Raw genomic sequence first — 9,038 nt, 5'->3', positions numbered from 1 at the left:
CTGGTTACAGGCATAGATACCTACCAATCAGGGTAGGCAAAGGTGATTTTTAAAAGCAGGAAGAAAAACTAGGATACTGTGACCGAAACAGTTTTATTATAATTAATTTATATAATTTAATTTATTGTAATTAATTTATATCTATGTAGAAGACTGTATTATAATTGGTATATTTCCTACCTGTTACAGTTCCTTCTGATCAGACTGTTTCACATATGTATTTTGTCTTTTCCCACAGGGAGACCACTGTTCTGTACTTGTTGCCTTCTAAGGATGCCTGGTGTAGTGTTCTGACCCAGACGGCTCTGCCCCCCAGATCTGCTCAACTGTGTAAACTAGCTGAGTGGCAGGTGTGTGGACATCTGTACAATATCTGATTCTAACATTAGAATAGTAGGACTTACTCCCTATGGGACTGGAGCAGGAAACTAAGAGGGAAGTGGCTGTGTTCTCACTGTCTTACTGACTCATTTGCCTCATGAACTTAGATAAGCCACTTAATTTCTCTTGTCTCTGCTTTCCCATTCAAATAACAGAGGTAATGTTCCTACCCTGCCTGGAGTACAAGGTTGAGAGGCCTAACCAGATTAAGTGTTTACATGTTCTACAAATATAAAGGGATCACATGAGGATGGTGATGATAAAGAGAGCAAAGGCCTTGTGCAAAGTGGGTGTTCAGCAAACATTCTGGTGAGGCCATCAGCTCTTGCTGCTGGTGGGAGCTTACAGCAGGGATATACCAGAGCAGAATATAAACTCTAGATAATGTAGGTTGACTTTGCTTTTGAAGTCCTTCCTTTATGAGGGTGGAGTTTGTGATAGGAAGCCAGTTCGCTTAGGGTAATGTGAGTTGTGGGGTGGAGTACAAATCACCTGCTACGTTTGTTTCCATTTTTGATTTCCAGGTTTCTGTGAGTTTCTCTCATCTTGTTTTCCTGTTTTTCCTAAAAGATTGAGTATATGAATATCTTTTTTCCTGCAGGTGTTAGTAAATTCTTTATCCTTCCGGACATTTTCAGCAATCATTGCCTTTCATCTGGGTTATATGACCCAGATGAGTGATGTATTAACAAAAATGAAGATTCTTGTAGCAGGGGATTTCTGTGTGAACACGAGGTATGAAGTGTTCTTAGTACAATGAAACTGTGGATCTCAAAAGTCAAATAGTAGATTTTTAAGAAATCAATTAAGCTTTAAATATAGAATCTACAGTAGAATTGGTTAAAACCAATTCATGGCTAATCATTGAACTAATGCCAATAAACTGCCAGTAAATAGTGAAATGTAACCCATGTGCAACTGAGAAAGCCCATTATAACATGGCTTAAAGGAGCTTCATATAAAATATATATATATCCACCCCCCACACAGACATATATTTATATAAATATCCACACATATATATGTAATGTATTTTTTCTTATTTAGTATGTCTTAGTGTTTCTTAATAAAGCCTCATATTAAAAAACACAACTTTTTAAACTCTACATACCCCCTGCTTGGAATCCATGGATTTACCATGCCATTTGGGGCATCTAATTTTTATGTCCTTGGGTTTTATAGTAGATTATTTTTTCTTCCTTGGCAAAAATTATAGCTGCTGGGAAAATGACAGCATCCTCAGTGTCACTGCTGGCTTCCCAAGCAACTGGAACCCCTGCTGCTCTTGAGGCCTCCCTGGGGATTCCTATGAGATGGAAACTCTTAACCGCAACTGGAGTTTAGCAACAGAAAGAAAAGAAAAACGCAGTTTTCCAAAACCAAGTTGATTAAAAATCCTGTCTTCTTATATACTTTCCGTCTTCTGGAGGGTAACTCTAGGATGCTTCATTATGCAAGGAGGAATCATATCTACTGGTGCCTATGTGCGCAGCTCAAGACACGTAGGCATATCACACACTGATCTGGATCTGCTGGGGTGGCATGTGCTTAAAAATTTTTTAAATAAACTTTATACATGCAAGCTTTTCAGTGATGAAGGAAAAAAACTTTTCTGGCCTGAAGTATTATATGTATCTTTCCCATTCAAAAGAAGAGCTTGTCCAAATCAATAATAGCCATGTGGTTTCTGTTTTTTTAGCTTTAGTTGACATATCTGAATGACGGTTTTCTAGATCACACGTTGTTCCAAACAAAGACTTTCCAAGAATAAAAAATGTACACGATAAATTGAACAAATATTGATGCCACCTCACATGTCATTTTTAGTAAACCGTTTTACCAAAATTATATTTAAAATTATAATAAACATAGCCATCTTTGATCTTTTGATGAAGTAAAATATTCTTTGGATTTGCCCAAGCTACGTTTTGTTTTTTTTACCACTTACAGAAAGGAAATTCACTGGTTATGGAAGTTGCTTGTTTATAGTTATTCTCCAAGGTCTCATGAAGGAGCTGAGGATCTGTGTCATTAAATGAGTATGGTTAGAAGTCAATGCACAGAGAGAATAAAACATCAAAAGGAGACATGTTGACATATGATTATCCTTAAGTAAAACTTTAGTGTCCATAAAGAAATACCCTAAAGCAGTATGACGTTGGTATTTATGGAATGCGTCCCAACTGCTGTCCTGCTTTCACTCTAGACTCCTACAGTTTTTTCTACACAAAGAGTTTCTTTAAGCTAAATGATGCCATTCCTTTGATGAAAACCCTGCAGTAGTTTACCATCTCACTCAGAATGAAATCCAAAGTCCTTACCTTGGTTTAATAGTAGGATGATCATATATATTATTATTTGAATGGACATTTGAGAGTAAAAGGGACTCTAAGCATAATTATGCCAGGGAAATGGGTGTAAACTGGAATTGTCCCCAAGCAAACAAGGACACAGTCACCTACCTAGAAGGCCTTACATGAACCAGCTGTTCCTGGCTCTCTGATCTCATGTCCTAAGATCCTCTGTTCTCCTCACTTAACTCCAGGCACACCAGCCTCCTGGATGCTTTTCAAATGTAACAAGCCTATCCCAGTCTCCTGGGATGTTCTTCCCCAAGATATCTGCATGTCTTGCTCTTTTCACTTAATCCAGGTCTCTGCTCTAATCTCACATCTTAGAGAGATATTTCTTGATCACTCTTCCCTTGTTCATGATGTCTCCCATTACCCTGCCTTATTTTTCTTCATAAGACTTATTACATCCTGGTATATTATATATGTACTTTTTGTTTGTTTCCTAACTGTTTATGTCTCTCCACCAAAAGGCAATCTACGTCAGTGGATAAACTTTGTTTTATTCATTGCTATGTGTCTGGCATCTGAAACAATGTCTGGCACTTAGTAGGCATGTAATAATATTTGATGAATGAATAACTGAATACATACATGGAAGAATAAGTTGCTGGCTGGAAATGGAGGCCGTTTTAAGAGAGAACAACTTCCATTGATGACAAGTGAGAATGCTTGTAATCTAAGAAACAAGCAGTAGGTGTCAGGAGGAATGGTTCATGATAAAAAGAATGAAATGGGGAAAATTTTGGCTTAAGTGGATGGTATATTTGGCATTCTAGAAAGGATAACTCATTGAAATGTTTTTACCATCCAAATATAGTCAAATAATTTCCTCCCTGGTATATTTTATGTCTTTCTAATATGGAAATAGAAGGGCATGTTTAATCCATTTGGGTTACCTGCCATTTGTTTTAATTGTGCTTAAATTTAAAAATACATTTCAAAATTTGTGACAGCTACTAGATTTAGGAAATCCCTTAACAGAAGTTGCCATCATCTTACAAGTAATATATAGATATCAGAGCACCAAATATGTGCTAGGTATTACTTTAAATGTTTTAAGGACGTTAACTTATTTAATCCTCCCAACAAACTTACATGACATAGGTACTCCTATTATCCCAATTTACAGTGAGGAAACTGAGGCACAGAAGGGTTAATGACTTCCCAAAGGTAGCCAGCGAGTGCAAAGCTTGGATATGATCCTAGGCAGTCTGGTTCAGAGCCCATGCTCTTAACCCATTGCCTTTGCCACATTGTTTGATTTATTTGTTTTATAATCACTATCACTTTATTATTTAAATAGCAGTGTCCTCTGATTTGTCTGGAAAATTCTAAATGTACCCTTCTGTGATTTAATCTCCTTAAACTACTGCCCGAATTGTTTTTCCCTTAGCTTTTATCACAGTGTTTTTTATCTTGATTTTTTTTTTTTTTTATTTCCTTGTTTATTATCTGTCTTTTCTCACTTCTTGAGCGTAAGGACCTTTCTTTGTTTTTACTCACTGCTATATTTGTAATGCCCAAGTGCCTGGTATATAGCCAGTGCTCAGTAACTATGGGTTGGATGAATAAACACTGAATGAAGGAGTTGTAGTAAAACTATCTTTTTTCCTGTGTGACTAATGTGAATTAATCCATCAGTCAATGTTTATATGCACTGATTGTGTGCTTAGGACTGTACCCTATTTACAGCACTTAATAAATGCTGGGTCCTCTTCTAAGGGCTTTATGTAAAGTCACTCTTTAATCTCCTGTGGTGGACTGCAAAGATCAAAAAAAACCTAAGACATGGCTTCTTTCCATAAGGAGCTTCAAATCTTGTTGAGAAATAAGACTAAGAGAAGTAAAATCATTAGAAAACAATACAAGTTTATAATGCAAGCATATAACTTAAATTTTGAGTTATAATCAAATTTTGAGAAAAGAGAAATATAGGTAGGTATTTCAACTTTTAAAAGGAGCTGATATTTCATCTTGGTTTAAGAGATGGGAGGAATTTGGATAGATAAAGGGGAGATAAAGGCTATGATATTCCTGGATAGAACAACTGAAATAAGGTAGAGAGCAAGTATGATCTTGGGGTCTGAAATTAATGGTGTATGTGATTTGGCAGGTAGGGAGGGGCAAGACCATAGATAGTTTTGAGACTCAGGTAGAAGTTGGAACAAAGTTAGCAGGAATCAGTGAGTCACTGTATGTGAGTGTGTATGTGTGTGTGCATCATTTATAGTTAGGAAAGTAAGCCTTTCTGCCTTATTATGTGGATTAAAGGGAATAAAGAGTGTAAAGCCCTTATCCTGATGCCTGGCACATAATATACAGTCACTAAATGGTTGATACTATTACTACTACTGATGATAGCAGAGAAAATTTTACCTTGAATTTTTAATCTGGATAGACTCATTCTGGGTTATTTATATCGGGTCTGTCTAATTTGTCTTCATAAATTTGAATACAACCTAACAAATACTATTACTGAATAAGACAAGCACCCAGGAAGCTGAATGACAACATGAGCAAACCCCGCATCCCACATCTACGTTTTAATAGCATAAACAGAACTCAAAAATAATCACATGATAACTTTTTCAAACTACTAGCTCTCAGTATTTCATTGAAAATGTGCTATTTGTATCGCTACAGAATCCGGTTATAGATTTTTGATTCCCCACAGAGGCTATTTCACTAAAATTCAGCTGGTATAAAACAGGCATTTCCCAGAGGGATAAACAGAGAAAGCATAATAACCTCTGCAAGATCCTGTATAAACTTCAAAGGGTATGAAAATGTCTCTTAAGTTCTTTTTTATTTTAATTTTTTTGCTGATGATAGAGGAGGCTGGAACTCAGATAGCCTTTTTTTTTTTTTTTTTTAATTCAGTTTTATTGAAATATATTCACAAACCATACAGTCATCCATGGTATACAATCAACTGTTCACAGTATGATCATATAGTTATGCGTTCATCACCACAATCTATTTCTGAACATTTTCCTTACATCAGAAAGAATCAGAATAAGAATAAAAAATAAAAGTGAAAAGAGAATACCCAAACCATCCCCCCATCCCACCCTATTTGTCATTTAGTTTTTACTCCCATTTTTCTACTGATTTTTTTTCAATTTTTTAACTTTGTTTATCAAAAAATTAAAACAAACAGGAAAACAACAACCAAAAAAACCCCACAACATTTCAAACAAAGCAATGGATTAAGGAAAACAAATAACCTAAAATAACTATTTTGCTTCCAATATGTTCCTACCATACCCCAAGAAAATTAATAAACCATGTCCAAACAGAGGAGTAAGAAAAACAAATAATCTAAAATAACTACATTGCTTCCAACATGTTCCTACCATACCCCAAGAAAATTAACAACCCCTAAGAAAACAAAGGAATAAGAGAAAAAAAAAAACCTAAAATAACTCTATTGCTTCCAACATGATCTTACTATATCCAAGAAAGTTTACAAACCATAATCATTCCTGAGCATTCCCATAACCTTGAGATTACCCTCCATAGTTTATCTGTTCTTATTAGATTATCATTCCCCCTCCACTAATTGGTATCTCTAGGTCCCCTACATTCTACAGTATAAAACATTGTACCTTTTTCACAGAATTCACATTAGTGGTAACATACAATATCTCTCTTTTTGTGCCTGGCTTATTTTGCTCAGCATTATGTCTTTTTTTTTTTTTTTTTTTTTTTTTTATCTTCATTTTATTGAGATATATTCATATACCACGCAGTCATACAAAACAAATCGTACTTTTGATTGTTCACAGTACCATTACATAGTTGTACATTCATCACCCAAATCAATCCCTGACACCTTCATTAGCACACACACAAGAATAACAAGAATAATAATTAGAGTGAAAAAGAGCAATTGAAGTAAAAAAGAACACTGGGTACCTTTGTCTGTTTCCTTCCCCTATTTTTCTACTCATCCATCCATAAACTAGACGAAGTGGAGTGTGGTCCTTATGGCTTTCCCAATCCCCTTGTCACCCCTCATAACCTACATTTTTATACAACTGTCTTCGAGATTCATGGGTTCTGGGTTGTAGTTTGATAGTTTCAGGTATCCACCACCAGCTACCCCAATTCTTTAGAACCTAAAAAGGGTTGTCTAAAGTGTGCGTAAGAGTGCCCACCAGAGTGACCTCTTGGCTCTTTTTGGATTCTCTCTGCCACTGAAGCTTATTTCATTTCCTTTCACATCCCCCTTTTGATCAAGAAGATGTTCTCCGTCCCACGATGCCAGGTCTACATTCCTCCCCGGGAGTCATATTCCACGTTGCCAGGGAGATTCACTCCCCTGGGTGTCTGATCCCACATAGTGGGGAGGGCAGTGATTTCACCTTTCAAGTTGGCTTGGCTAGAGAGACAGGGCCACATCTGAGCAACAAAGAGGCATTCGGGAGGAGGCTCTTAGGCACAACCATAGGGAGGCCTAGCCTCTCCTTTGCAGCAACCGTCTTCCCAAGGGTAAAACCTGTAGTAGAGGGCCCAACCCATCAAACCACCAGTCCCCTATGTCTGTGGTCATGTTAGCAACCATGGAGGTGGGGTAGGCGAATACCCCTGCATTCTCCACAGGCTCCTCAAGGGGGCACTACATCTTTTTTTTTTCCTTGTTTTTTTTTTTTCTTTTTTTTTTAACTTTCCCTTCTTTTTTAAATCAACTGTATGAAAAAAAAGTTAAAAAGAAAACAAACATACAATAAAACAACATTTCAAAGAGACCATAACAAGGGAGTAAGAAAAAGACAACTAACCTAAGATAACTGCTTAACTTCCAACATGTTCCTACTTTACCCCAAGAAAGTTACCTAATATAGCAACATTTCTGTGAACTTGCTCCTACTATATCCATCAGAAATTAACAGACCATAGTCATTCCTGGGCATCCCCAGAACGTTAAATAGCTTAACTGTTCTTCTGGATTATCGTTCCCCCTTCCTTAATTGCTCTCTATTGCTAGTTCCCCTACATTCTACATTATAAGCCATTTGTTTTACATTTTTCAAAGTTCACATTAGTGGTAGCATATAATATTTCTCTTTTTGTGCCTGGCTTATTTCGCTTAGCATTATGTCCTCAAGGTTCATCCATGTTGTCATATGTTTCACGAGATCGTTCCTTCTTACTGCCGTGTAGTATTCCATCGTGTGTATATACCACATTTTATTTATCCACTCATCTGTTGAAGGACATTTGGGTTGTTTCCATCTCTTGGCAATTGTGAATAATGCTGCTATGAACATTGGCGTGCAGATATCTGTTCGTGTCACTGCTTTCCGATCTTCTGGGTATATACCGAGAAGTGCAATCGCTGGATCGAATGGTAACTCTATATCTAGTTTTCTAAGGAACTGCCATACTGAATTCCAGAGTGGCTGAACCATTATACAGTCCCACCAACAGTGAATAAGAGTTCCAATTTCTCCACATCCCCTCCAGCATTTGTAGTTTCCTGTTTGTTTAATGGCAGCCATTCTAACCGGTGTTAGATGGTATCTCATTGTGGTCTTAATTTGCATCTCTCTAATAGCTAGTGAAGCTGAACATTTTTTCATGTGTTTCTTGGCCATTTGTATTTCCTCTTCAGAGAACTGTCTTTTCATATCTTTTGCCCATTTTATAATTGGGCCGACTGTACTATTGTCATTGAGTTGTAGGATTTCTTTGTATATGCAAGATATCAGTCTTTTGTCAGATACATGGTTTCCAAAAATTTTTTCCCATTGAGTTGGCTGCCTCTTTACCTTTTTGAGAAATTCCTTTGAGGTGCAGAAACTTCTCAGCTTGAGGAGTTCCCATTTATCTATTTTCTCTTTTGTTGCTTGTGCTTTGGGTGTAAAGTCTAGGAAGTGGCCGCCTAATACAAGGTCTTGAAGATGTTTTCCTACATTATCTTCTAGGAGTTTTATGGTACTTTCTTTTATATTGAGATCTTTGGTCCATTTTGAGTTAATTTTTGTGTAGGGGGTGAGGTAGGGGTCCTCTTTCATTCTTTTGGATATGGATATCCAACTCTCCCAGCCCCATTTGTTGAAAAGACCATTATGACTCAGTTCAGTGACTTTGCGGGCCTTATCAAAGATCAGTCGGCCATAGATCTGAGGGTCTGTCTCCGAATTCTCAATTCGATTCCATTGATCTATATGTCTATCTTTGTGCCAGTACCATGCTGTTTTGGCAACTGTGGCTTTATAATAAGCTTCAAAGTCAGGGAGTGTAAGTCCTCCCACTTCGTTTTTCTTTTTTAGAGTGTCTTTAGCAATTCGAGGCATC

At 36.9% G+C, this 9,038-nt stretch overlaps 1 protein-coding gene across 1 annotated transcript in view; it reads left to right on the top strand.

Annotated features, from left to right (window-relative positions):
* Positions 1–245: 245 nt before the first annotated feature.
* The window catches only part of CCDC141 (coiled-coil domain containing 141), a 232,839-nt gene continuing 224,046 nt past the window's right edge, over positions 246–9,038 (top strand). The window contains exon 1 of the mRNA XM_037848536.1: positions 246–350. The gene's annotated coding sequence lies outside the window, so the exon portion shown is untranslated. The remainder of the gene's footprint in view (positions 351–9,038) is intronic.

Source organism: Choloepus didactylus, chromosome 9, assembly GCF_015220235.1.
Source record: "Choloepus didactylus isolate mChoDid1 chromosome 9, mChoDid1.pri, whole genome shotgun sequence".
In the NCBI taxonomy this organism is placed as follows: Eukaryota; Metazoa; Chordata; class Mammalia; order Pilosa; family Megalonychidae; genus Choloepus; species Choloepus didactylus.
Note: the sequence above shows the minus strand (reverse complement) of the source record. Positions and strands in the feature narration are given on the sequence as shown.